Source organism: Arachis hypogaea, chromosome 1 (assembly GCF_003086295.3).
Source record: "Arachis hypogaea cultivar Tifrunner chromosome 1, arahy.Tifrunner.gnm2.J5K5, whole genome shotgun sequence".
Taxonomy (NCBI): Eukaryota; Viridiplantae; Streptophyta; class Magnoliopsida; order Fabales; family Fabaceae; genus Arachis; species Arachis hypogaea.
Window position 1 is genome coordinate 82,832,596 of NC_092036.1, and position 27,144 is coordinate 82,859,739.

The 27,144-nt window shown below is 39.6% G+C and overlaps 1 non-coding gene across 1 annotated transcript; it reads right to left on the reverse strand.

Annotated features, from left to right (window-relative positions):
* Window positions 1-10,943: 10,943 nt before the first annotated feature.
* Window positions 10,944-11,051, reverse strand: LOC112712196 (small nucleolar RNA R71). The gene has a single exon (XR_003157717.1). It is a non-coding gene; the product is annotated as a small nucleolar RNA R71 (small nucleolar RNA).
* Window positions 11,052-27,144: the final 16,093 nt, after the last annotated feature.

Sequence of the window (27,144 nt, forward strand, 5' to 3'; positions counted from 1 at the left end):
CATCATCTTCTCAGCAACAGACAGAGAATTCTAAGCAGAGCCACTCTGACTTAGCAACGATGGTCTCTGATCTAATCAAAACCACTCAAAGTTTCATGACTGAAACAAGGTCCTCCATTAGAAATTTGGAGGCACAAGTGGGTCAGCTGAGTAAGGAAGTTACTGAACTCCCACCTAGCACTCTCCCAAGCAATACAAAAGAGAATCCAAAAAAAGAGTGTAAGGCCATCAACATGGCCGAATTTGGAGAGGGGGAAGAGGCAGTGATCGCCACTGAGGAAGACCTCAATGGACGTCCACTGGCCTCCAATGAGTTCCCTAATGAAGAACCATGGGAATCTGAGGCTCACACTGAGACCATAGAGATTCCATTGGATTTACTTCTGCCATTCATGAGCTCTGATGAGTATTCTTCCTCTGAAGAGGACGAAGATGTTACTAAAGAGCAAGTTGCTAAGTACGTTGGAGCAATCATGAAGCTAAATGACAAGTTATTTGGTAATGAGACTTGGGAGGATGTACCCCCTTTGCTCACCAAAGAACTGGATGACTTGACTAGGCAGAGATTACCTCAAAAGAGACAGGACCCTAGGAAGTTCCCAATACCTTGTACAGTAGGCACCATGACCTTCAAGAAGGCTCTGTGTGACCTAGGGTCAAGCATAAACCTCATGCCTCTCTCTGTAATGGAGAAGCTAGGGATCTTTGAGGTGCAAGCTGCAAGAATCTCACTAGAGATGGCAGACAATTCAAGAAAACAAGCTTATGGACTTGTAGAGGATGTTCTGGTAAAGATTGAAGACCATTACATCCTTGCTGATTTCATAGTCCTAGAGACTGGGAAGTGCATGGATGAATCCATCACCCTTGGCAGACCCTTCCTAGCCACAGCAAAGGCTGTGATTGATGTTGACATAGGAGAATTGATCATTCAAGTGAATGAAGAATCCCTTGTGTTTAAGGTTCAAGGATATCCCTCTGTAACCATGGAGAGGAAGCATGAAGAGCTTCTCTCAAAACAGAGTCAAATAGAGCCTCCACAGTCAAACTCTAAGTTTGGTGTTGGGAGGCCACAACCAACTTCTAAGTTTGGTGTTGAACCCCCACATTCAAACTCTAAGTTTGGTATTGGGAGGTTCCAACATTGCTCTGAGTATCTGTGAGGCTCCATGAGGGCCCACTGTCAAGCTAATTACATTAAAGAAGCGCTTGTTGGGAGGCAACCCAATGTTATATTTATCTATTTTCCTTTTGTTATAGGTTGATGATCATGTGAAGTCACAAAATCAATTGAAAAAGCAAAAATAGCATGAAAAACAGAAAGAAAAATGGCACACCTTGGAGGAAAACTTGCTGGCATTTAAACGCTAGTAAGGGCAGCAAATGGGCGTTTAACACCCAGTCTGGCACCATTCTGGGCGTTTAACGCCAGAAAGGGGCACCAGACTGGTGTTAAACGCCAGGAAGGGGCAAGAAGCTGGCGTTAAATGCCAGAAATGGGCACCAGCCCAGCGTTTAACGCCAGAATTGGCAGAAGGAGCATTTTTGCTCGCCACTTGGTGCAGGGATGAATTATCCTTGACACCTCAGGTTCTGTGGACCCTACAGGATCCCCACCTACCCCACCACTCTCTCTATTCTTTATCCATTCACCAATCACCTCAATACCTCTTCCCCAAAAACCCCTCACCTATCAAATCCCACCATTCTCTTCACCACTCACATCCATCTTTCATAAAACCCCACCTACCTCACCATTCAAATTCAAACCACTTTCCCTCCCAAACCCACCCATAATGGCCGAACCCTACCCCCTTCTCCACCTCTATATAAACCCTTCTTCACTCCTTTATTTTCACACAACCTAAACACTACTTCTCCCCCTTGGCCGAACCACAAAGCCCCATCCATCTCCTCTTTTTCTTCTACTCTCTTCTTTCTTCTTTTGCTCGAGGACGAGCAAACCTTCTAAGTTTGGTGTGGTAAAAGCGTTGATTTTCATTTTTCCATAACAAAAAATTATGGCATCTAAGGCCGGAGAAACCTCTAGAAAGAGGAAAGGGAAGGCAAAACCTTCCACCTCCGAGTCATGGGAGATGGAGAGATTCATCTCAAGGGTGCATCAAGACCACTTCTATGAAGTTGTGGCCAAGAAGAAGGTGAGCCCCGAGGTCCCCTTCAAGCTCAAAAAGGGTCAACTTTGATCAAAGATTGGACCAAGTCCTCATAAACATCTGTGAAGAGGGCGCTCAATGGAAGAGAGAGGGAAGCCGGTGATGGATATTTTTGGAAAACAAATTCCAACATCCAAACTCACCGGCAAGTGCACCGGGTCGCATCAAGTAATAAAAACTCACGGGAGTAAGGTCGATCCCACAGGGATTGAAGGATTGAGCAATTTTTGTTTAGTGGTTGGTTTAGTCAAGCGAATCAAGACTTGGTTGAGTGATTTGTGATTTGCAGAATTTAAATTGCATTGAAAGTAAAGGGAATGTGTAAATTGCATGAAATTAAAGAGAGCAAGAATTAAATTGCTGAATCTTAAAGAACAAGTAATATAAATTGCAGAATCTTAGAATGCAAGAAATGTAAATTGCGGAATCTTAAATTGCAAGAAATGTAAATGACTTGAAATGTAAAGGGAATTGGGAATTGGATTTGCAGCAATTAAAAAAGGCAAAGTAAATTGCATCAAACAGAAGAGTAAAAGGGGATTGGGATTGAATCGGATCTGAAGCAGAAGAGTAAATGAACATGAAAAGCAATAAACAGAGATCAGATCTCAGGACCCAAGAGACTAGATAACCGAGTCTAGATCTCAATGCCTTCCCAGATCCAACCAGAACAATTGCAAGGGAAATGTAAATTTGCAAAGAAAGTAGATGAAGAGCAATTAACAGAAATTTAAACTCAATTATGCAGTAAAGAAACAGAGAGATCCCAGGATGAGATTGAAACAGAATTTCTTCAATTCTCCAACCCAAGATCCAAGACAATAGTAATTGAAATTGAAAGCAATAAAACTAAGAGGAAGAGAATGGAATTCTCCTTCCCCGAAACTAAGAAATTAAAGATCACTCAATACCAAAAGCTCTCCGAAAACTACTAAGCAAAACTAAAGGGAAAAACTCCCTATGAAAACTAAAAAGAAGAGCTCCCTCGAATAACTTGAATTCTTATCCTATTTATACACTTTCTTCAAATGATCTTCAAGCCTTGAGTTGGGCCTTTGCTCTTGGTGGAATTGGGTTGATAGAGGCCTTGGTTGATTGCTCTTGGAGTTTGGAGAGGAACCGAAGTGAACCAAGTGAACCGGGTTTGAATGTTGCAAAAGTTTGAGTAAAAGTTTGAGTAAAAGTTTTACTCCAACTTTTCATATCAGCCTCCATGTTTTGCTGATACCAACGTTGGTGCAAAAGTTAGGGGTCTAACTTTTGCTCCAACGTTGGCCTCTTCATATGCACTTATGGCGCCAACGTTAGCCCAAAAGTTAGAGGCTAACGTTGGCGCAAACTTTTGCTCCTCCCTTGTGATTTTCATGCGCCAACGTTAGCCTAAAAGTTAGGGGCTAACGTTGGCGCAAACTTTTGGTGCCCCAGGGAGTGTTTTGCATGTGCCAACGTTAGCCCAAAAGTTTGAGGCTAACTTTTGGTCCAGCTTTTTGCTTCCTGGTTCATTTTCACTTATTTCAAAAGTTTGAGCTAAAGTTTGAGGCAAACTTTTGCTCAAACTTTTTGTCCTCTCTTCCTCTTAGCCATTCCTTCTTGCTTCAACCTTTCTCCAAGCTTTCTTCACCTATCATTAATCAACCAAACACATCAATGCTATGCTCAAAATCATGAGATATTCATTCTATCATAATATGTAACAATTATAGCATCAAACCTCATGAAATTGCATTAATTTATCTATTGTTGATTCAATAAAAGGAAGCATGAAAATCTACCCAAATTGGCTTGCTTAGACCTCAAGAAAGTACATAATTCAAGTGAAAACAAAAGAAAAAGACTAGTGAAACTAGGCTAAGATGACTTGTCATCACAACACCAAACTTAAAGCTTGCTTGTCCCCAAACAAGAAATGAATTATGCTCAGAGGTTCTTTCAATTAAGATGGATTGAAGAACACTTGTAAAGTACAGTGAGTGAAGTGATTAAGTAACAGTGGGGTGAACTCTAAATTATATGCTCATGCAAGGGCTTCAGTGCTCACTAGTCCTTACATATTGGGAGTCGTAGGTCTTAGGATTTTCATCCGAATGGTATCATAGAGATCTCTTTATATGTAATCACCTTGAAGCAGCTTATAGTTTCTGTGCTTTGGCCTCGACTCTAAGTGTCATGTCTCAAAGCGGCTCTTTAAATAAGTTTTCAATCAATACTCCTAAACCAGTTGGTTTTAAGGTATTAGGTGTTAAAGCACCCCTAAGGATTTACTTGCTCAAGCCTCTTTCCTTGACACACTTCAACCACAAGCATTTACTAGGATAGCAACTCTTTGAGTTTTTGTTTCTTTATTTCTTTTTCTGCCTAGTAATTGATGCTCAGAGCCTTGGGCCATGTTCTTTTTGTTTTTGTATTTTCTTTACTTTTCTTTTTGTTTTGTTTGCTGCTTCTCGGATCAATTGATTTTTGAGAATCTCCACAATACTTCTTTGAACTTCATATCCTGCCTATGAGCTCCCATGCATGTTTTCACAAGCATGCAACCTCAATACATAATCATACAACTAGAACCACCACTTCTCCTAATCTTTTGCTTACCTCAAAATTGTTTAATTCCTCAATCCTTCGTTTCAAAGAACTTTCAAGTGATGCATTCTTGAAAATTGAGTGCAAACAAGTTTTGAAGATAAGGATGTTGTGAATAATCAAGCATCTTGCTTATTGAATTATAAAGAAAGACTATGCTATGCAGGCAGGTAGGGGTATATAAAGAAAACTATACTATGCAGACAGGCCGGACAAATAAGGATACAATCCAACTTTCAATTACAGCCATATTTGATGTAACACAATCACTTAACAATACAACCTGTTGGAGTTCACTTGCTTTCCTTCTTCTCATCATCATCAATGCTGACTTTCATGTTCATCTTTCACGTCTTTGGTTGATGATGCTAAAAATCTCCAAAAGTTTGTATGATATTCTGCAGTGATATTGGAAGTTGCTTGTTCCCCAAGCACTTAGAAACAGTGGTTAGTCTGCATGATTTATTTGTGGGCTTTTTGAACTTATTTTGGTGTGGGAACACCAAACTTAGTACCTTGCCAAAGGTTTTCATTAACCATGTGTGAAATTCGTTTTTTCTTTCTCAAAAGTAATAAGGCTGAAAACTAGAAAACAGCAAAATAGTTAACTAATTCATCCAGTATGCTTGAAGCCCATATTATGCATAAGGTGAGAATGTGTGTTATAATGGGATTTTGGTGGAACACCAAACTTAGAATTCTTCATTCTCCCTTAGATTATTTTGGTGTGCAACACCAAACTTAGCTTCTTGCAATCTAGATAAAGCTAGTTAACCTTTTTATTGAAATAGATATGAAAAGAGAACTACCTCAGGTTGGGTTACCTCCCAACAAGCGCTCTTTTATTGTCATTAGCTTGACATTGAGGCTTTCTTTTATGGTGGTTGGTGCTTGTAGAGCCTCAATTTGTCTCCCCTGACTGTGATCCTCTTCTTTGTTCTCTGGTGTTCAATTTCAGCATGCTCTAATGAGAGTATGTTGCTAACAGTGTAGTAGTCCTCAGTTTGTTGGTTTGCCCCCAGCTGTTGATATATCAGTTGCACTTTGTCACCTTTGGAAAGCCCCTCTGTTGGGATCTTCCTGTTCTTCCAACCCCTTTTTGTTTTGTTTCTGCATTTCATCTTTCCTTTTGTTGACCTTTCTTTTCTGGCCGTAGGCTTCCCTTGGGGACCTCTCTTCTCAGTGGCTAATACTCCAATATCCTCTTGGGCTCCTTCATCAGTCTGCACAACTCTTATCTTTGGGATGTTGCTGTGACTCTCCTTGTCATTTTCTTCCTTCAACTGTGATTCTCCCTTGTCAATTTTCATATAGTCTTTCTTCTCCTTGCTAAATTGTGCCTCTGGTAATACCTTCAGAGTGACACTCTGATCATGCATCCTGAGAGTTAATTCCCCTTCCTCTACGTCTATGATAGCTCTAGCAGTGGCCAAGAATGACCTTCCCAGTATAACAGAGTCACCATCATCCTCGTTTGAATTCAGAACCACAAAATCAGCAGGGTATATAAAACTGTCCACCTTGCCCAAAAGATTTTCAATTACACCCCTGGGGTATACCATTGACTTATCTACCAGCTCCAGAGACATTTGTACTGGTTTGACTTCCTCTATATGCAGCTTTTTCACCAGGGAGGATGGTATCAAATTAATACTCGCTCCGAGATCGTACATTGCTTTAGTGATGGTCAATTTCCCAATGGTGCAAGGCAACAAGAAGCTCCCTGGGTCCTCAAGCTTAGGAGGAAGCCCTTTTTGAATCAAGGCCCTGCATTCCTCAGTAAGCAGTATGGTTTCTTTCTCATCCCAACTTCTTTTCTTATTGATAAGCTCCTTCAAGAACTTGGCATACAGAGGCATTTGCTCAAGTGCTTCAGCCAAGGGAATATTGATTTCCAGCTTCTTGAAGGTCTCAAGGAACTTGTGGAAATGCTGGTCCTTAACCTCTTTATTGAACCTCTGAGGATATGGCAGTGGAGGTGCGATGCTCTTTCCTATTTGCTGCTGTCCCTGAGTCAGTTCCCTTGAGCTATGTGGCTGGTTGTCCTTCTCTTTAAGTTTCTCAGTGCTTTTGTTTGGCATCACAACTTGCTCCTTAGCTTCATCTGCTTTTGTTTGCTTCTCATCCTCTGTTGGTTCTTTGATGCTCTCTGTTTGCTTCTTTGTAGTGTCATTGTTGCTCATCAACGTTCTCCCACTCCTTAATTGTATTGCCTTGCATTCTTCCTTGGGATTTGGGATTGTGTCACTGGGCAGTGAGCTTGAAGGTTGATGAGCGGATAATTTGTACGCTTTTTGGCATTGTTTTTAGTATGTTTTTAGTATGATCTAGTTAGTTTTTAGTATATTTTTATTAGTTTTTAGTTAAAATTCACTTTTCTGGACTTTACTATGAGTTTGTGTGTTTTTCTGTGATTTCAGGTATTTTCTGGCTGAAATTGAGGGACCTGAGCAAAAATCTGATTCAGAGACTAAAAAGGACTGCAGATGCTGTTGGATTCTGACCTCCCTGCACTCGAAGCGGATTTTCTGGAGCTACAGAAGCCCAATTGGCGCGCTCTCAACGGCGTTGGAAAGTGGACATCCTGGGCTTTCCAGCAATATATGATAGTCCATACTTTGCCCAAGATTTGATGGCCCAAACCGGCGTTCAAAGTCACCCTCAGAATTCCCAGCGTTAAACGCCGGAACTGGCACAAGAATGGGAGTTAAACGCCCAAACTGGCATAAAAGCTGGCGTTTAACTCCAAGAAGAGTCTCTACACGAAAATGCTTCAATCCTCAGCCCAAGAACACACCAAGTGGGCCCGGAAGTGGATTTTTATGTCATTTACTCATCTCTGTACACCCTAGGCTACTAGTTCTCTATATATAGGACCTTTTACTATTGTATTTAAGAGCTTTTGATCTTTGAGAGCTTTTGATCATGTTTTTATGATTGAACCCTCTTTGGGAGGCTGGCCATTCGGCCATGCCTAGACCTTGTTCTTATGTATTTTCAACGGTGGAGTTTCTACACACCATAGATTAAGGTGTGGAGCTCTGCTGTACCTCGAGTATTAATGCAATTACTATTGTTCTTCTATTCAATTCCGCTTGTTCTTGTTCCAAGATATCACTTGTTCTTCAACTTGATGAATGTGATGATCCGTGACACTCATCATCATTCTCACCTATGAACGTGTGCCTGACAACCACCTCCGTTCTACCTTAGATTGGGTGAATATCTCTTGGATTCCTGATACACGATGCATGGTTGATCGCCTGACAACCAAGTGCTCGCCTGACAACCGAGCCAGCCATTCCGTGAGATCAGAGTCTTCGTGGTATAGGCTAGAACTGATGGCGGCATTCAAGAGAATCCGGAAGGTCTAACCTTGTCTGTGGTATTCTGAGTAGGATTCAATGATTGAATGACTGTGACGAGCTTCAAACTCCTGAAGGCGGGGCGTTAGTGACAGACGCAAAAGAATCACTGGATTCTATTCCGGCCTGATTGAGAACCGACAGATGGATAGCCGTGCCGTGACAGGGTGCGTTGAACATTTCCACTGAGAGGATGGGAGGTAGCCACTAACAACGGTGAAACCCTTGCATAAGCTTGCCATGGAAAGGAGTAAGAAGGATTGGATGAAGACAGTAGGAAAGCAGAGAGACGGAAGGGACAAGCATCTTCATACGCTTATCTGAAATTCCTACCAATGAATTACATAAGTATCTCTATCTTTATCTTTATGTTTTATTCGTATATCATCATTCATATCCATTTGAGTCTGCCTGACTAAGATTTACAAGGTGACCATAGCTTGCTTCATACCAACAATCTCTGTGGGATCGACCCTTACTCGCGTAAGGTTTATTACTTGGACGACCCAGTACACTTGCTGGTTAGTTGTGCGAAGTTGTGTTTATGCCATGGTATTGAACACCAAGTTTTTGGATTCATCACCGGGGATTATTTGTGTTGTGAAAAGTATTGATCACAATTTCGCATAGCAAGTTTTTGGCGCCGTTGCCGGGGATTGTTCGAGTATGGACAACTGACGGTTCATCTTGTTGCTTAGATTAGGTATTTTTTCTTCAGAGTTCTTAAGAATGAATTCTAGAGTTTCATGATGATCTGTTGAAATCTGGCTGGCTGTGAAGCCATGTCTAATTTCATTGGACCGAGGTTTCAACTTATCATCACAAGAGCTTGTTAATTTCTATCAATCTTGCTATTGGAGCAGTGATCTGCTAAGGCTTGGCTGGCCTTTGGCCATGTCTAGTGTTTTGGACCGAAGCTTTCTTTGAAAGCTTGGCTGGCTGTGAAGCCATGTCTAATTCCTGGACCGGAGTCTTAGACTAAACATTGCATGATTCCTGGAATTCCCATTAAGAATTTTGATACCTTCATTTTCTTTTTCCACTTAATTTTCGAAAAAGCACAAAAAATTTACAAAATCATAAAAACCAAAAATATTTTTCCTGTTGAGACTCTATTCTCATTTTAAGTTTGGTGTCAATTGCATGTTTCTGTTTTTCTTGCATTCATTCATGTGTCTTAGTGATCTTCAAGATGTTCTTGATGATTTCATTACTCTGATCTTTAATTCCTCTTGACTTGAGTGTTTATGTGTCTCATATGCATTCTCATTAGTGTCAGTAGTATACAAATTGCTAAGTTTGGTGTCTTGCATGCATTATGATTTGATTCTAGTTGCATTTTGATTATTCCTCACTATTAAAAATCCAAAAATATTTTTAATTTGTGTCTTTTCAAGTCAATAATACAGAGAATTGAAGATTCAGAACATACAGCAGAGGAATTATACAGAAAAAAGCTGGGTGTTCAAAACGCCCAGTGAAGAAGGACAGACTGGCGTTTAAACGCCAGCCAGGGTGCCTGGTTGGGCGTTTAACGCCCAAAAGGGTAGATTTTTGGGCGTTAAACGCCAGAATGTGCACCATTCTGGGCGTTTAACGCCAGGATGGCACAAGAGGGAAGATTTTGTTTTCAATGCAAATTTTTTTTCAAGTTTTCAAAATCTTTTCAAAATCAAATCTTTTTCAAATCATATCTTTTCAATCAAATCTTTTTCAAATTCAATTTCTTTCTATTTTCAAAGATACTCGCTATCAATTAATGATTTGATTCAACATTTCAAGTATGTTGCCTTTTCTGTTGAGAAAGGTTTAATGTTTGAATCATATCTTTTCTTGATAGCCAAGTCATTAATTTTCAAAATCAAATTTTTTTTTTAAAAATGTTTTTCAAATCATATCTTCTCAATCACATCTTTTTAAAACCAATCATATCTTCTTAACCACATCTTTTTCAAAATAACTTTCAATCAAATCTTTTTGATTTCTAATTTCAAATTCTTTTTCAAAAATCACTTGATTTCTTTCCCATTTTTATTTTCGAAAATCAATTAGTGTTTTTCAAAATGTTTTCAAAATCTTTTACTTGATTTTCGAAAATTACTTCCCCTCTTCTCACATCCTTCTGTTTATGGACTACACTATTCCTTAATGCAAAATTCGAACTCCATCTTCTTTGATAAGTTCGAATTTTCTACTTCTGCCTTCTATTTTTCTTTTCCTCTGACATTTCAAGGAATCTCTATACTGTGACATAGAGGATTCCATATTGTCTTGTTCTCTTCTCTTTCATATGAGCAGGAGCAAAGACAAAAGCATTCTTGTTGAGGCTGATCCTGAAAGGACCTTGAAGCGGAAGCTAAGAGAAGCTAAGGCACAATTCTCTGTAGAGGACCTAACAGAAATCTTCAAGGAAGAAGAACCCATGGCAGCCGAAAACAACAACAATGCCAACAATGCAAGGAAGGTGCTGGGTGACTTTACTACACCTACTCCCGACTTCTATGGGAGAAGCATCTCTATCCCTGCCATTGGAGCAAACAACTTTGAGCTTAAGCCTCAATTAGTTTCTCTAATGCAACAGAATTGCAAGTTTCATGGACTTCCATTGGAAGATCCTCATCAGTTTTTAGCTGAATTCTTGCAAATCTGTGACACTGTCAAGACTAATGGGGTTGACCCTGAGGTCTACAGACTTATGCTATTCCCTTTTGCTGTAAGAGACAGAGCTAGGACATGGTTGGATTCTCAACCTAAAGAAAGCCTGAACTCTTGGGAAAAGCTAGTCAATGCCTTCTTGGCAAAGTTCTTTCCACCTCAAAAATTGAGAAAGCTTAGAGTGGAAGTCCAAACCTTCAGACAGAAGGAAGGAGAATCCCTCTATGAAGCTTGGGAAAGATACAAACAATTAATCATAAAGTGTCCCTCTGATATGCTTTCTGAATGGAGCATCATAGGTATTTTCTATGATGGTCTCTCTGAACTGTCCAAGATGTCTTTGGATAGCTCTGCTGGAGGATCTCTTCATCTGAAGAAGACGCCTACTGAAGCTCAAGAGCTCATTGAAATGGTTGCAAATAACCAATTCATGTACACTTCTGAAAGAAATCCTGTGAACAATGGGACAAATCAGAAGAAAGGAGTTCTTGAGATTGACACTCTGAATGCCATATTGGCTCAGAACAAAATATTGACTCAGCAAGTCAATATGATTTCTCAAAGTCTATCTGGAATGCAAAATGCACCAGGTAGTACTAAGGAAGCTTCATCTGAAGAAGAAGCTTATGATCCTGAGAACCCTTCAATGGAAGAGGTGAATTACATGGGAGAACCCTATGGAAACACCTATAATCCTTCATGGAGAAATCATCCAAATCTCTCATGGAAGGATCAACAGAGACCTCAACAAAGTTTCAACAATAACAATGGTGGAAGAAACAGGTTTAGCAATAGCAAGCCTTTTTCATCATCTTCTCAGCAATAGACAGAGAGTTCTAAGCAGAACACCTCTGACTTAGCAACCATGGTCTCTAATCTAATCAAAACCACTCAAAGTTTCATGACTGAAACAAGGTCCTCCATTAGAAATTTGGAGGCACAAGTGGGTCAGCTGAGCAAGAAAATTAATGAACTCCCTCTTAGTACTCTTCCGAGCAATACAGAAGAAAATCCAAAAGGAGAGTGCAAAGCCATCAACATGGCCGAATTTGGAGAGGAGGAAGAGGCAGTGAACGCCACTGAGGAAGACCTCAATGGACATCTACTGGCCTCCAATGAGTTCCCCAATGAGGAACCATGGGAATCTGAGGCTCAAAATGAGACCATAGAGGTTCCATTGGACTTACTTCTGCCATTCATGAGCTCTGATGAGTATTCTTCCTCTGAAGAGGATGAGTATGTCACTGAAGAGCAAGTTGCTAAATACCTTGGAGCAATCATGAAGCTAAATGACAAGTTATTTGGTAATGAGACTTGGGAAGATGAACCCCCTTTGCTCACCAAGGAACTGGATGACTTGTCTAGGAAAAAACTGTCTCAAAAGAGACAGGATCCTGGGAAGTTTTCAATACCTTGTACCATAGGCACCATGACCTTCAAGAAGGCCTTGTGTGACTTAGGGTCAAGTGTAAACCTCATGCCTCTCTCTGTAATGGAGAAGTTAGGGATCTTTGAGGTGCAAGCTGCAAAAATCTCACTAGAGATGGCAGACAATTCAAGAAAACAAGCCTATGGACTTGTAGAGGATGTTCTGGTAAAAGTTGAAGACCATTACATCCCTGCTGATTTCATAGTCCTAGAGACTGGGAAGTGCATGGATGAATCCATCATCCTTGGCAGACCCTTCCTAGCCACAGCAAGGGCTGTGATTGATGTTGATAGAGGAGAATTGATCATTCAAGTGAATGAAGAATCCTTTGTGTTTAAGGCTCAAGGATATCCCTCCGTCATCATGGAGAGGAAGCATGAAGAGCTTCTCTCAAAACAGAGCCACACAGAGCCCCCACAGTCAAACTCTAAGTTTGGTGTTGGGAGGCCACAACCAACTTCTACGTTTGGTGTTGAACCCCCACATTCAAACTCTAAGTTTGGTGTTGGGAGGTTCCAACATTGCTCTGAGTAATTCTGAGGCTCCAAGAGAGCCCTCTGTCAAGCTACTGACATTAAAGAAGCGCTTGTTGGGAGGCAACCCAATGTTATATTTTATCTATTTTCCTTTGTTATTTTATGTTCTTTTGTAGGTTGATGATCATGAGAAGTCACAAAATCAATGGAAAAAGCAAAAACAGAATGAAATACAGAAAGAAAAACAGCACACCCTGGAGGAAGAACCTGCTGGCGTTTAAACGCCAGTAAGGCTAGCTGTTGGGCGTTTAACGCCCAGTCTGGCACCATTCTGGGTGTTTAACACCAGAAAGGGGCACCAGACTGGTGTTAAACGCCAGAAAAGGGCAAGAACTTGGCGTTAAACGCCAGAAATGGGCACCAGCCCGGCGTTTAACGCCAGAATTGGCACAAAGAGCAATTTTGCTTGCCACTTGGTGCAGGGATGACTTTTCCTTGACACCTCAGGATCTGTGGACCCCACAGGATCCCCACCTACCCCACCACTCTCTCTCTTCTTCACCCATTCACCAATCACCTCAACACCTCTTCCCCAAAAACCCTTCACCTATCAAATCCCATCTTTATCTTCACCACTCACATCCATCCTTCATAAAACCCCACCTACCTCACCCTTCAAATTCAAACCACTTTCCCTCCCAAACCCACCCATACATGACCGAACCATGAGCCCCCTCCACTCCTATATAAACCCATCTTCACTCCTTCATTTTCACACAACCAATCCACCACTTCTCCCCCTTTTTGGCCGAACACAAAGCCATTCCCTTCTTCCTCATTTCTTCTTCTTCTCCCCTCTTCTTTCTTCTTTTGGTCGAGGACGAGCAAACCTTTTAAGTTTGGTGTGGTAAAAGCATTGCTTTTTGTTTTTCCATAACCATTTATGGCATCCAAGGCCGGAGAAACCTCTAGAAAGAGGAAAGGGAAGGCAAAAGCTTCCACCTCCGAGTCATGGGAGATGGAACGATTCATCTCAAGGGTGCATCAAGACCACTTCTATGAAGTTGTGGCCTTGAAGAAGGTGATCCCCGAGGTCCCTTTTTCACTCAAAAAGAGTGAATATCCGGAGATCCGACATGAGATCCGAAGAAGAGGTTGGGAAGTTCTTACCAACCCCATTCAACAAGTCAGAATCTTAATGGTTCAAGAGTTCTATGCCAATGCATGGATCACCAAAAACCATGACCAAAGTGTGAACCCGGATCCAAAGAATTGGCTTACTATGGTTCGGGGGAAATACTTGGATTTTAGTCTGGAAAATGTAAGGTTGGCATTCAACTTGCCCATGATGTAAGGAGATGAACATCCTTACACTAGAAGGGTCAACTTTGATCAAAGGTTGGACCAAGTCCTCACAGTCATATGTGAAGAGGGCGCCCAATGGAAGAGAGATTCAAGAGGGAAGCCGGTTCAACTGAGAAGGCATGACCTCAAACCCGTGGCTAGGGGATGGTTGGAGTTCATCCAACGCTCAATCATTCCCACTAGCAACCGGTCCGAAGTTACTATAGACCGGGCTATCATGATTCATAGCATCATGATTGGAGAAGAAATAGAAGTTCATGAGGTGATATCCCAAGAACTTTATAAGGTGGCGGACAAGTCCTCTACCTTGGCAAGGTTAGCCTTTCCTCATCTCATTTGTCACCTCTGTTATTCAGTTGGAGTTGACATAGAGGGAGACATCCCTATCGATGAGGACAAGCCCATCACTAAGAAGAGGATGGAGCAAACAAGAGACCCCTCTCATCATCAAATCCCTGCGATGCCTCAAGGGATGCACTTTCCTCCACAAAACTATTGGGAACAACTAAACACCTCCCTAGGAGAATTGAGTTCCAACATGGGACAACTAAGGGTGGAGCACCAAGAACACTCTGTTCTCCTCCATGAAATTAGAGAAGATCAAAGAATCATAAGAGGGGAGCAACAAAGACAAGGAAGAGACATTGAGGAGCTCAAGCACTCCATAGGATCTTCAAGAGGAAGAACAAGCCGCCATCACTAAGGTGGACCCATTCTTTAATCTCCTTTTTCTTTATTTTCCTGTTTTTCGAATTTTAGTGCTTATGTTTGTCTATGTTTGTGTCTTGTGATCATTAGTGTCTTAGTGTCTATGCCTTAAAGTTATGAATGTCCTATGAATCCATCACCTCTCTTAAATAAAAAATGTTCTTAATTGAAAAAGAGAAGAATTGCATGAATTTTGAATTTTATAACAGTTTAATTATCTTGATGTGGTGGCAATACTTTTGTTTTCTGAATGTATGCTTAAACAGTGCATATGTCTTTTGAATTTGTGGTTCATGAATGTTGGCTCTTGAAAGAATAATGAAAAAGGAGACATGTTACTGAGGATCTGAAAAATCATAAAAATGATTCTTGAAGCAAGAAAAAAACAGTGAATACAAAAAAAAATTTTCGAAAAAAAAAAGAAAAAAAGAGAAAAAGAAAAAGAAAGAGAAAAGAAAGAAAAAAAGAAAGAAAAAGAAAGAAAAAGAAAGAAATAAAGTTGTGATCCAAGGCAAAAAGAGTGTGCTTAAGAACCCTGGACACCTCTAGTTGGGGACTCTAGCAAAGCTGAGTCACAATCTGAAAGGGTTCACCCAATTATGTGTCTGTGGCATGTATGTATCCGGTGGTAATACTGGAAGACAGAGTGCTTTGGGCCACGGCCAAGACTCAATAAGTAGCTGTGTTCAAGAATCATCATACTTAACTAGGAGAATCAATGACACTATCTGGATTCTGAGTTCCTAAAGAAGCCAATCATTCTGAATTTCAAAGGATAGAGTGAGATGCCAAAACTGTTCAGAGGCAAAACGCTAAAAGCCCCGCTCATCTAATTAATACTGATCTTCATAGATGTTTTTGGAATTCATTGCATATTCTCCTCTTTTTATCTTATTTGATTTTCAGTTGCTTGGGGACAAGCAACAATTTAAGTTTGGTGTTGTGATGAGCGGATAATTTATACGCTTTTTGGCATTGTTTTTAGTATGTTTTTAGTATGATCTAGTTAGTTTTTAGTATATTTTTATTAGTTTTTAGTTAAAATTCACTTTTCTGGACTTTACTATGAGTTTGTGTGTTTTTCTGTGATTTCAGGTATTTTCTGGCTGAAATTGAGGGACCTGAGCAAAAATCTGATTCAGAGACTAAAAAGGACTGCAGATGCTGTTGGATTCTGACCTCCCTGCACTCGAAGCAGATTTTCTGGAGCTACAGAAGCTTAATTGACGTGCTCTCAACGGCGTTGGAAAGTAGACATCCTGGGCTTTCCAGCAATATATGATAGTCCATACTTTGCCCAAGATTTGATGGCCCAAACCGGCGTTCAAAGTCACCCTCAGAATTCCCAGCGTTAAACGCCGGAACTGGCACAAGAATGGGAGTTAAACGCCCAAACTGGCATAAAAGCTGGTGTTTAACTCCAAGAAGAGTCTCTACACGAAAATGCTTCAATGCTCAGCCCAAGCACACACCAAGTGGGCCCGGAAGTGGATTTTTATGTCATTTACTCATTTCTGTACACCCTAGGCTACTAGTTCTCTATATATAGGACCTTTTACTATTGTATTTAAGAGCTTTTGATCTTTGAGAGCTTTTGATCATGTTTTTATGATTGAACCCTCTTTGGGAGGCTGGCCATTCGGCCATGGCTAGACCTTGTTCTTATGTATTTTCAACGGTGGAGTTTCTACACACCATAGATTAAGGTATGGAGCTCTGCTGTACCTCGAGTATTAATGCAATTACTATTGTTCTTCTATTCAATTTCGCTTGTTCTTGTTCCAAGATATCACTTGTTCTTCAACTTGATGAATGTGATGGTCCGTGACACTCATCATCATTCTCACCTATGAACGTGTGCCTGACAACCACCTCCGTTCTACCTTAGATTGGGTGAATATCTCTTGGATTCCTGATACACGATGCATGGTTGATCGCCTGACAACCGAGTGCTCGCCTGACAACCGAGCCAGCCATTCCGTGAGATCAGAGTCTTCGTGGTATAGGCTAGAACTGATGGCGGCATTCAAGAGAATCCGGAAGGTTTAACCTTGTCTGTGGTATTCTGAGTAGGATTCAATGATTGAATGACTGTGACGAGCTTCAAACTCCTGAAGGCGGGGCGTTAGTGACAGACGCAAAAGAATCACTGGATTCTATTTCGGCCTGATTGAGAACCGACAGATGGATAGCCGTGCCGTGACAGGGTGCGTTGAACATTTCCACTGAGAGGATGGGAGGTAGCCACTGACAACGGTGAAACCCTTGCATAAGCTTGCCATGGAAAGGAGTAAGAAGGATTGGATGAAGACAGTAGGAAAGCAGAGAGATGGAAGGGACAAGCATCTTCATACGCTTATCTGAAATTCCTACCAATGAATTACATAAGTATCTCTATCTTTATCTTTATGTTTTATTCGTATATCATCATTCATATCCATTTGAGTCTGCCTGACTAAGATTTACAAGGTGACCATAGCTTGCTTCATACCAACAATCTCTGTGGGATCGACCCTTACTCGCGTAAGGTTTATTACTTGGACGACCCAGTACACTTGCTGGTTAGTTGTGCGAAGTTGTGTTTATGCCATGGTATTGAACACCAAGTTTTTGGATTCATCACCGGGGATTATTTGTGTTGTGAAAAGTATTGATCACAATTTCGCATACCAAAGGTCTCTCAACAGAAATTTGCTTGGAGAGTTGCCTAATCTGCCTCTCTAGGCTTTTTAGTGATGCTTCATGGTTTTTGTTTGTTATTTCCTGGGGTTTCATCATTTTGTCTATCAAGGTCTCCAAGTTGGTGAGTCTTTGGGGTTTAGGTGGTGCTTGTGGTGGGTTGTGAGCTGTGGGTGGTGGATGATAAGCATTTTGGTTGGTAGGTTGGTTATTGGATTGGTACTGGTTGAGATTGGGGTAGTTGTTTTGAGGTTTTCTGTAAGTGTTTTGGTTAATTTGCTGTTGGTTGAAATTTTGGTTGTTTCTTGGGTTGTTTTGGTTTGAGTTCCTCTGCCATGGTTGTTGGTTTTGGTTGTGAGTGTCTCCCCATCTGAGGTTGGGGTGATTCTTCCATGAGGGGTTGTAAGTATCACCATAGAATTCATTTGGACTTGAATGCATGTACTGGACTTGTTCTTGCTGTTGCTCCTCTTGAATTTCTTCATTTTCCCCCCATGTGGTTGATGGTTGGCTAGTGTTAACTGCTGCAACTTGGAGGCCATCAATCCTCTTGGTCATTTGCTCAAATTGTTGTTGAATTTGCTGCTGCATTAATTTGTTTTGAGCCAGGATTGAATCCACTCCTTCTAGCTCCATTACTCCTCTTCTTTGTGATGGTTGGCGGCTTCTTTGATGAGCAAAGAAATATTGGTTGTTAGCCACCATGTCAATGAGTTCTTGAGCCTCCTCTGCAGTTTTCATGAGTTGCAAGGAACCTCCAGCTGAATGATCCAAAGCTTCCTGGGATTTCAATGTTAAGCCTTCATAGAAGTTTTGCAGCTTCTCCCATTCATTAAACATGGCAGGGGGGCATTTTCTGACTAGAGCCTTGTACCTCTCCCATGCCTCATAGATGGGTTCAGCCTCCATTTGTGTAAATGTTTGTACCTTAGCCTTCAACCTTATAACCCTCTGAGGTGGGTAAAACTTGGCAAGGAACTTGGTTACCAAATCATCCCAGTTGTTGATGCTGTCCCTTGGAAAAGATTCCAACCATTGAGTGGCCTTGTCCCTGAGAGAGAATGGGAATAGCATCAGTTTGTAACTGTCAGGAGGCACACCATTAGTTTTCACAGTGTTACATATCCTCAAGAAGGTGGATAAGTGTTGGTGCGGGTCTTCAAGTGGTCCTCCACCAAAAGAGCAATTGTTCTGAACCAAAGTGATGAGTTATGGCTTGAGTTCAAAATTGTTTGCATTGACATTTGGAGCCAAAATGCTGCTTCCACAATGTCTAGGATTTGCAAAGGTATAGGATGCCAAAACTCTCCTCTGGGGTGGGTTGTCATTGTTGTTGTCCGCTCCACCTGGTGGATTCGTTGAATGTTCCTCCATCTCTTGAAATTCTTCGTCTGATTCCTCCTCTCCAACAATATTTTTCCCTCTTTCAGCTCTTCTTAACCTCCTGAGAATTCTTTCGTCTTGTTCATGAAAATTTAGTGTGTTTCTTCTTGTACCTGACATACAAGCATAACATAAGAAACGCACAAACTAGTGATACTTCAATCTACTGCTGGATTGAAGTTTTAGTTAGTTTAAGCAAAAAATCAAACAGTTAGTGGGTTAAACAAAAATTAAAGAAAAAGTGCTTGATCTAAACTACCACCTCACTTAATCATTGTCAATCTAATCAATCCCCGGCAACGGCGCCAAAAACTTGATGGATATTTTTGGAAAACAAATTCCAATATCCAAACTCACCGGCAAGTGCACCGGGTCGCATCAAGTAATAAAAACTCACGGGAGTGAGGTCGATCCCACAGGGATTGAAGGATTGAGCAATTTTTGTTTAGTGGTTGGTTTAGTCAAGCGAATCAAGATTTGGTTGAGTGATTTGTGATTTGCAGAATTTAAATTGCATTAAAAGTAAAGGGAATGTGTAAATTGCATGAAATTAAAGAGAGCAAGAATTAAATTGCTGAATCTTAAAGAACAAGTAATATAAATTGCAGAATCTTAGAATGCAAGAAATGTAAATTGCGGAATCTTAAATTGCAAGAAATGTAAATGACTTGAAATGTAAAGGGAATTGGGAATTGGATTTGCAGCAATTAAATAAGGCAAAGTAAATTGCATCAAACAGAAGAGTAAAAGGGGATTGGGATTGAATCGGATCTGAAGTAGAAGAGTAAATGAACATGAAAAGCAATAAACAGAGAATTGGAAATTGGAAATTCAGATCTCAGGACCCAAGAGACTAGATAACCGAGTCCAGATCTCAATGCCTTCCCAGATCCAACCAGAACAATTGCAAAGAAATGTAAATTTGCAAAGAAAGTAGATGAAGAGCAATTAACAGAAATTTAAACTCAATTATGTAGTAAAGAAACAGAGAGATCCCAGGATGAGATTGAAACAGAATTTCATCAATTCTCCAACCCAAGATCCAAGACAATAGTAATTGAAATTGAAAGCAATAAAACTAAGAGGAAGAGAATGGAATTCTCCTTCCCCGAAACTAAGAAATTAAAGATCACTCAATACCAAAAGCTCTCCGAAAACTACTAAGCAAAACTAAAGGGAAAAACTCCCTATGAAAACTAAAAAGAAGAGCTCCCTCGAATAACTTGAATTCTTATCCTATTTATACACTTTCTTCAAATGATCTTCAAGCCTTGAGTTGGGCCTTTTCATATCAGCCTCCATGTTTTGCTGATACCAACGTTGGTGCAAAAGTTAGGGGTCTAACTTTTGCTCCAACGTTGGCCTCTTCATATGCACTTATGGCGCCAACGTTAGCCCAAAAGTTAGAGGCTAACGTTGGCGCAAACTTTTGCTCCTCCCTTGTGATTTTCATGCGCCAACGTTAGCCTAAAAGTTAGGGGCTAACGTTGGCGCAAACTTTTGGTGCCCCATGGAGTGTTTTGCATGTGCCAACGTTAGCCCAAAAGTTAGGGGCTAACGTTGGGGCAAACTTTTCGCCCAAAAGTTTGTGCAAAAGTTTGAGGCTAACTTTTGGTCCAGCTTTTTGCTTCCTGGTTCATTTTCACTTATTTCAAAAGTTTGAGCTAAAGTTTGAGGCAAACTTTTGCTCAAACTTTTTGTCCTCTCTTCCTCTTAGCCATTCCTTCTTGCTTCAACCTTTCTCCAAGCTTTCTTCACCTATCATTAATCAACCAAACACATCAAAGCTATGCTCAAAATCATGAGATATTCATTCTATCATAATATGTAACAATTATAGCATCAAACCTCATGAAATTGCATTAATTTATCTATTGTTGATTCAATCAAAGGAAGCATGAAAATCTACCCAAATTGGCTTGCTTAGACCTCAAGAAAGTACATAATTCAAGTGAAAACAAAAGAAAAAGACTAGTGAAACTAGGCTAAGATGACTTGTCATCAGCCGGTTCAACTAAGAAGGCATAACCTCACGCCCATCACCAACAAAAGAGTGGAGCAAATAAGAAAACCTCATCAAGTGCATGAGGAAATTCCTCATCATAAAATCCCTGAGATGCCTCAAGGGATGCACTTTCCTCCACAAAACTATTGGGATCAAATCAACACCTCCCTAGGAGAATTGAGTTCCAACATGGGACAACTAAGGGTGGAGCACCTAGAACATTCCATTCTCCTCCATGAAATTAGAGAAGATCAAAGAATCATGAGAGAGGAGCAACAAAGGCAATGAAGAGACATTGAGGAGCTCAAGCACTCTATAAGATCTTCAAGAGGAAGAAGAAGCCGCCATCACTAAGGTGGACCCGTTCTTTAATCTCTTTGTCCTTTATTTCTCTGTTTTTCAAATTTTTATGCTTATGTTTATCTATGCTTGTGTCTTATCATCATTAGTGTCTTAGTGTCTATGCCTTAAAGTTATGAATGTCCTATGAATCCAACACCTTTCTTAAATGAAAAATGTTCTTAATTCAAAAAGAGAAGAATTGCATGAATTTTGAATTTTATAACAGATTAATTATTTTGATGTGGTGGCAATACTTTTGGTTTCTGAATGTATGCTTGAACAGTGCATATGTCTTTTGAATTTGTTGATTCATGAATGTTGGCTCTTGAAAGAATGATGAAAAAGGAGACATGTTACTGAGGATCTGAAAAACCATAAGAATGATTCTTGAAGCAAGAAAAAGCAGAGAATTCAAAAAAAAAAAGAGAGAAAGCAAGCAGAAAAAAAAGCCAAAAGGCAAGGGTAAAAATAAAGTCGTGATCCAAGGCAAAAAGAGTGTGCTTAAGAACCCTGGACACCTCTAATTGGGGACTCTAGCAAAGCTGAGTCACAATCTGAAAAGGTTCACCCAGTTATGTGTCTGTGGCATGTATGTATCTAGTGGTAATACCGGAAGAGAGAGTGCTTTGGGCCACGGCCAAGACTCATAAAGTAGCTGTGTTCAAGAATCATCATACTTAACTAGGAGAATCAATAACACTATCTGGATTCTGAGTTCCTATAGAAGTCAATCATTCTGAATTTCAAAGGATAGAGTGAGATGCCAAAACTATTCAGAGGCAAAAAGCTAAAAGCCCCGCTTGTCTAATTAATACTGATCTTCATAGATGTTTTTGAAATTCATTGCATATTCTCTTCCTTTTATCTTATTTGGTTTTCAGCTGTTTGGGGACAAGAAACAATTTAAGTTTGGTGTTGTGATGAGCGAATAATTTAAACGCCTTTTGGCATTGTTTTTAGTATGTTTTTAGTATGTTTTAGCTAGTTTTTATTATATTTTTATTAGTTTTTAGTTAAAATTCACTTTTCTGGACTTTACTATGAGTTTGTCTATTTTTCTGTGATTTCAGGTATTTTCTGGCTGAAATTGAGAGACCTAAGCAAAAATTTGATTCAGAGGCTGAAAAGGACTGCAGATGCTGTTGGATTCTGACCTCCCTATACTCGAAGTAGATTTTATGGAGTTACAGAAGCCCAATCGGTGCGCTCTCAATTGCGTTGGAAAGTAGACATCCTGGGCTTTCCAGCAATGTATAATAGTTCATACTTTGTTCGAGATTTGATGTCCGAAACTGGCGTTCTAAATCAGCTCAAGACTGCCCGGCGTTAAACACCGGAACTGGCACAGAAGTGGGAGTTAAACGCCCAAACTGGCACAAAAGCTGGCGTTTAACTCCAAGAAAAGTCTCTACACAAAAATGCTTCAATGCTCAGCCCAAGCACACACCAAGTGGACCCGGAAGTGGATTTTTATGTCATTTACTCATTTCTGTAAACCCTAAGCTACTAGTTCTCTATAAATAAGACCTCTTGCTATTGTATTTTCATCTTGGTTCTTCTGGTTCCCTCTCTGGGGCCGAAGCCAATGATCACCATTATCACTTATGTATTTTCAATGGTGGAGTTTCTATACACCATAGATTAAGGTGTGGAGCTCTGCTGTACCTCGAGTATTAATGCAATTACTATTGTTCTTCTATTCAATTCAGCTTATTCTTATTCTAAGATATTCATTCGCACCCCAGAACATGATGAATGTGATGATTATGTGACGCTCATCATCATTCTCACTTATGAACGCGTGCTTGACAACCACTTCCGTTCTACAAGCAAACAAGGCTTAAATGTTTATCTCTTGGATTCCTTAATCAGAATCTTCGTGGTATAAGCTAGAATTGATGGCGATATTCAAGAGAATCCGGAAGGTCTAAACCTTGTCTGTGGTATTCTGAGTAGGATTCGAGGATTGAATGACTGTGATGAGCTTCAAACTCCTGAAGGCTGGGCGTTAGTGACAGACGCAAAAGAATCACTGGATTCTATTCCAACCTGATTGAGAACCGACAGATGATTAGCCGTGCTGTGACAGAGCGCGTTGAACATTTTCACTGAGAGGACGGGACTGTAGCCATTGACAACGGTGATGCCCAACATACATCTTGCCATGGAAAGGAGTAAGAAGGATTAGATGAAGACAGTAGGAAAGCAGAGAGACGGAAGGGACAAAGCATCTCCATACGCTTATCTGAAATTCTCACCAATGAATTACATAAGTATCTCTATCTTTATGCTTTATTCATAAATCATTCATAACCATTTGAATCTGCCTGACTGAGATTTACAAGATGACCATAGCTTGCTTCATACCAACAATCTCCGTGGGATCGATCCTTACTCGTGTAAGGTTTATTACTTGGACGACCCAGTGCACTTGCTGGTTAGTTGTGCGAAGTTGTGATAAAGAGTTGAGATTGCAATTGTGCGTACCATGTTGATGGCACCATTGATGATCACAATTTTGTGCACCAGGGCGTTCCATTGATTAAGATTTGGAAAACTTGTTTTTCAACTTGCTTGAAATATACTTCTTAAGGAATATAAAAAAGAGCTAGAACAAAACACCTAATGAGATTTGAGCTTCAATTGTGTGGTTGCACATTTTCAACCACAAAAGTTTTGTTCTTGTGTGTTATACTCTTTTATGATTGTGATCTTAGATTTGCTTGAATCTTTATGTCCTATATTTGGTGTCTTGAATGCATTTAGTATGATTGAGGCTATTTTTGAAATTAAACTCACCAACCCATATGGCCAACCCTTACATTCACCTTTGTAACCCATTTTTTAGCCTTTTAAATCCCCATTTGTTCCAATTTTAAGCACATTATTCTCCTTAAAGCGAAAAACCATTAATGCCCATGGATTGTTTCTTTGATTAGCTTGGGTGGAGTAGTGTATGTTACTTAAAGTGTGGGAAAAAATTGTTGAGAAACATTGGAGATGAAACTACATTGGGTCTTCATCAAGAAAAATTTGTGAAAATGGGTAAACATTCATGCATTCATTGTTCAAAACATATGCATCTCTTTTTATTGACAAAAACTAGGAAATTTTTGTTTTTGAAAAAAAAATCAAAAATCAAAATCAATTTTGTGCATAATAGCATATGAAATAAAGAGTTAAATAAAGAATGCATATGTGTGTATCTTTGAAAGAAAATGCATGAGTGAATATGAAAAAGGAGATGAATGGGAATTTAGGATGTTTTTCTTATATGTACATAGGATGATATAGGATTAGGTGGGTTGCTTGAGCTAATCAAAGATTTAATTCACTAAGTCCACTTAACCATATTAATCCTACCTTAACCCTAGCCCCATTACAACCCTCCAAAGATCTCATGATATTTGTTTTCATTCATCAAATATGTGTTGATTGTTAGATGATTAGCAAATCCTAGAGAAGCATGATTAAAGGAGAATTGAGTGATTAAGCCTTACACACTGAGTGATTAGAATGTAAATACATCCGGTGAGGGGTTTGATCGCTCATATCTATGCTTCCATCTCTTATCATGTATTTTCTTGCAAGATATTGAAATTAATTTTTGAAAACTTCAAATCAATTCTTTGGATGTTGCCTTGGCCCTAATGATCTATCTTGAATGGATTGGAAAACTCTTGTTTGTTTCTTTAGCCAAACTCAATAGGGAACTATAGTATAGACATAGATAGTCAATATTTTGCTTAGTTGCATGCATATAGTTAGTACATTAAATAAGTTGTTGCCCTTTTTCCTTTCTCCTTTGATTGAGATTAACATGAGGACATGCTGGTGTTTAAGTGTAGGGAAATTGATAAATCTATATTTGATGAAAATTTTTTGTTGAAATTGAATGGATTTCATCATGCAAACCTACATTTATTCCATTAAATAGCATGCTTTTGAGCTCTCCTCCCAAATTATGTTTGATTATGAAAACATGCTCTTTTGTGCTTAATTTAGTCAATTTTATTCCATTTACATTCCATTCGATGCCTTGATGTTTTGGTGAGTGATTTCAGATGAAATAGGTAGGAATGGCTTGGCAAGAATGGAAGAAGAGCATGCAAGAGGCAGGAAACATGAAGAAACAAAGGAAAAGAGCATTACAAAGTGTGCGTGCGCACAGCCTCTTGTGCGTACGCACAACCTGAGAATCGGCCGAGTGTGCGTGTGCACACACCTATGCGTACGCACAGGTACCAGTGCATGCCTTCATTAAAAAGGCACGTGACTTGTGTTTTGGGAGCTTTGGAGGCCAAAATCTGATGACCTAGAGCTCATATTGGAGGGGCAACACTTGGAGAAACATAGCATACCATTAGGAGTAATGTTAGATAGGATTAGGAGGCTTTAGGTTTAGTTTTCTCTAAGTTTTCTCTCAACTCTATTAGGGTTTTCTATAGGGTTTATATTCCAAATGCGTCCATTTTTTATCTTGAATTTTTGCTTTCCTCCATTGTAAGTATTTCTTAATTGCTCTATTTTATTGCTATAATTTTGATACTTTTTCTTATAGTTAAAGACATATTGTTAATATATATATACTTTTTGTAATTTTAATTTTCTTGTTGATGAATTTGATGATTGATGATTATTATATACTTGGTTGAGTTAGTATTGTTGCTTTTGATCATTTTTTGCTCATAGTTTCAAGCATTTTCTCAATTTTGTCATGATTTGTGTTTATGCCCACCAAATGTTTGTGGAACAATTTTGATTATGAGGTAAATTTCCTCCTCTTGGCTTGGGAAAAATGAGAATATGGGTTCCTAGAGTTGGAATGTCCAACATTTAGTGATAATTCTTGAATTGTTAATTGTTCTTGTTTCCACTAACGCTAACTTGTTGCTAGTGAGTTAGAATTTGTGGATTAAGAATAATTATGCTCACTTGACCTATCCTTCAATGTTAAGGGTTAACTAAGTGAGATTAATTCATCATAATTGTCATAGTTGTGGTTACAACAAGGAAAGGATTCCCTAGCTCAATCCAAGCCAAGAAGCCATTTATGTTTTGAATTACACATACACACATCAATCACTTTTACACCTTACTTGTCCATATTACATAACTAGTTCTTTAATTCCATTATTAGTTCATTAATTACAATTTTGAATGTTCTTTTATTCCTTTAATTGTTCATCTCTTAATTGAAAATCCCTTAATTGTCACAACCGAAATTGTGCACTATTGATCACTAATTCCTTGGGAGTTGACCCAGGATTCTACTCCCAGATTTAATTGGATTTAAATTGTGACATAACTAATCCAAACTTTGTTTGTGAGTCACTTCGTTGGTTGTGACTATAATGCAACGTTAAAATTCCATCTTTTCTCCCCTTTTTGGAGAAAGAGATTTACTAATCGACAATCTGGTGAGCATCATTTACCTATGAAATTGTTCTGATAGATTCATAGAGCTCGACGTGGTGGATGTGTGGCCATGAACGGTGTAGCGATCGGAGCTCGGAGCGAGAAGTTATGAAGGTTTGATTTATGTTGTTAGGGTTTGTCAATCTCCTCCGTCACCATGCATTGCTTCAGCATGTTTATGCTGAAGGGAAGAAGAGAATTGGCTCTTTTTATATGTGGTTGGGCTTCTTGGGCCCACTTCAGGTCCAGTTCAATCGGTTCGACCCGTTCAGCCCAATCTTGGGCTAAATTATTTGAAATTAGTGTCAAAATTCTCGTTTTAATTTTCTCTATCATGTTAAACTTCAAAATTTCATTTTATAATTTTTCTTCATTGTTAATTAATTATTCGCTAATTATTTACTAATCTCTCAGGTTTTACATCCTACCCCCTTAACAGAAATTTTTGTCCTCGAAAATTCCAGTTACTGAAGAAAACGGTTGGAAGTACTCCCCTTGGTCTCAAATCCTAGTTCGTATCCAAGTTCAATACTATGTCCAATCTTTATAGTCCTAAACTTCTTAACTC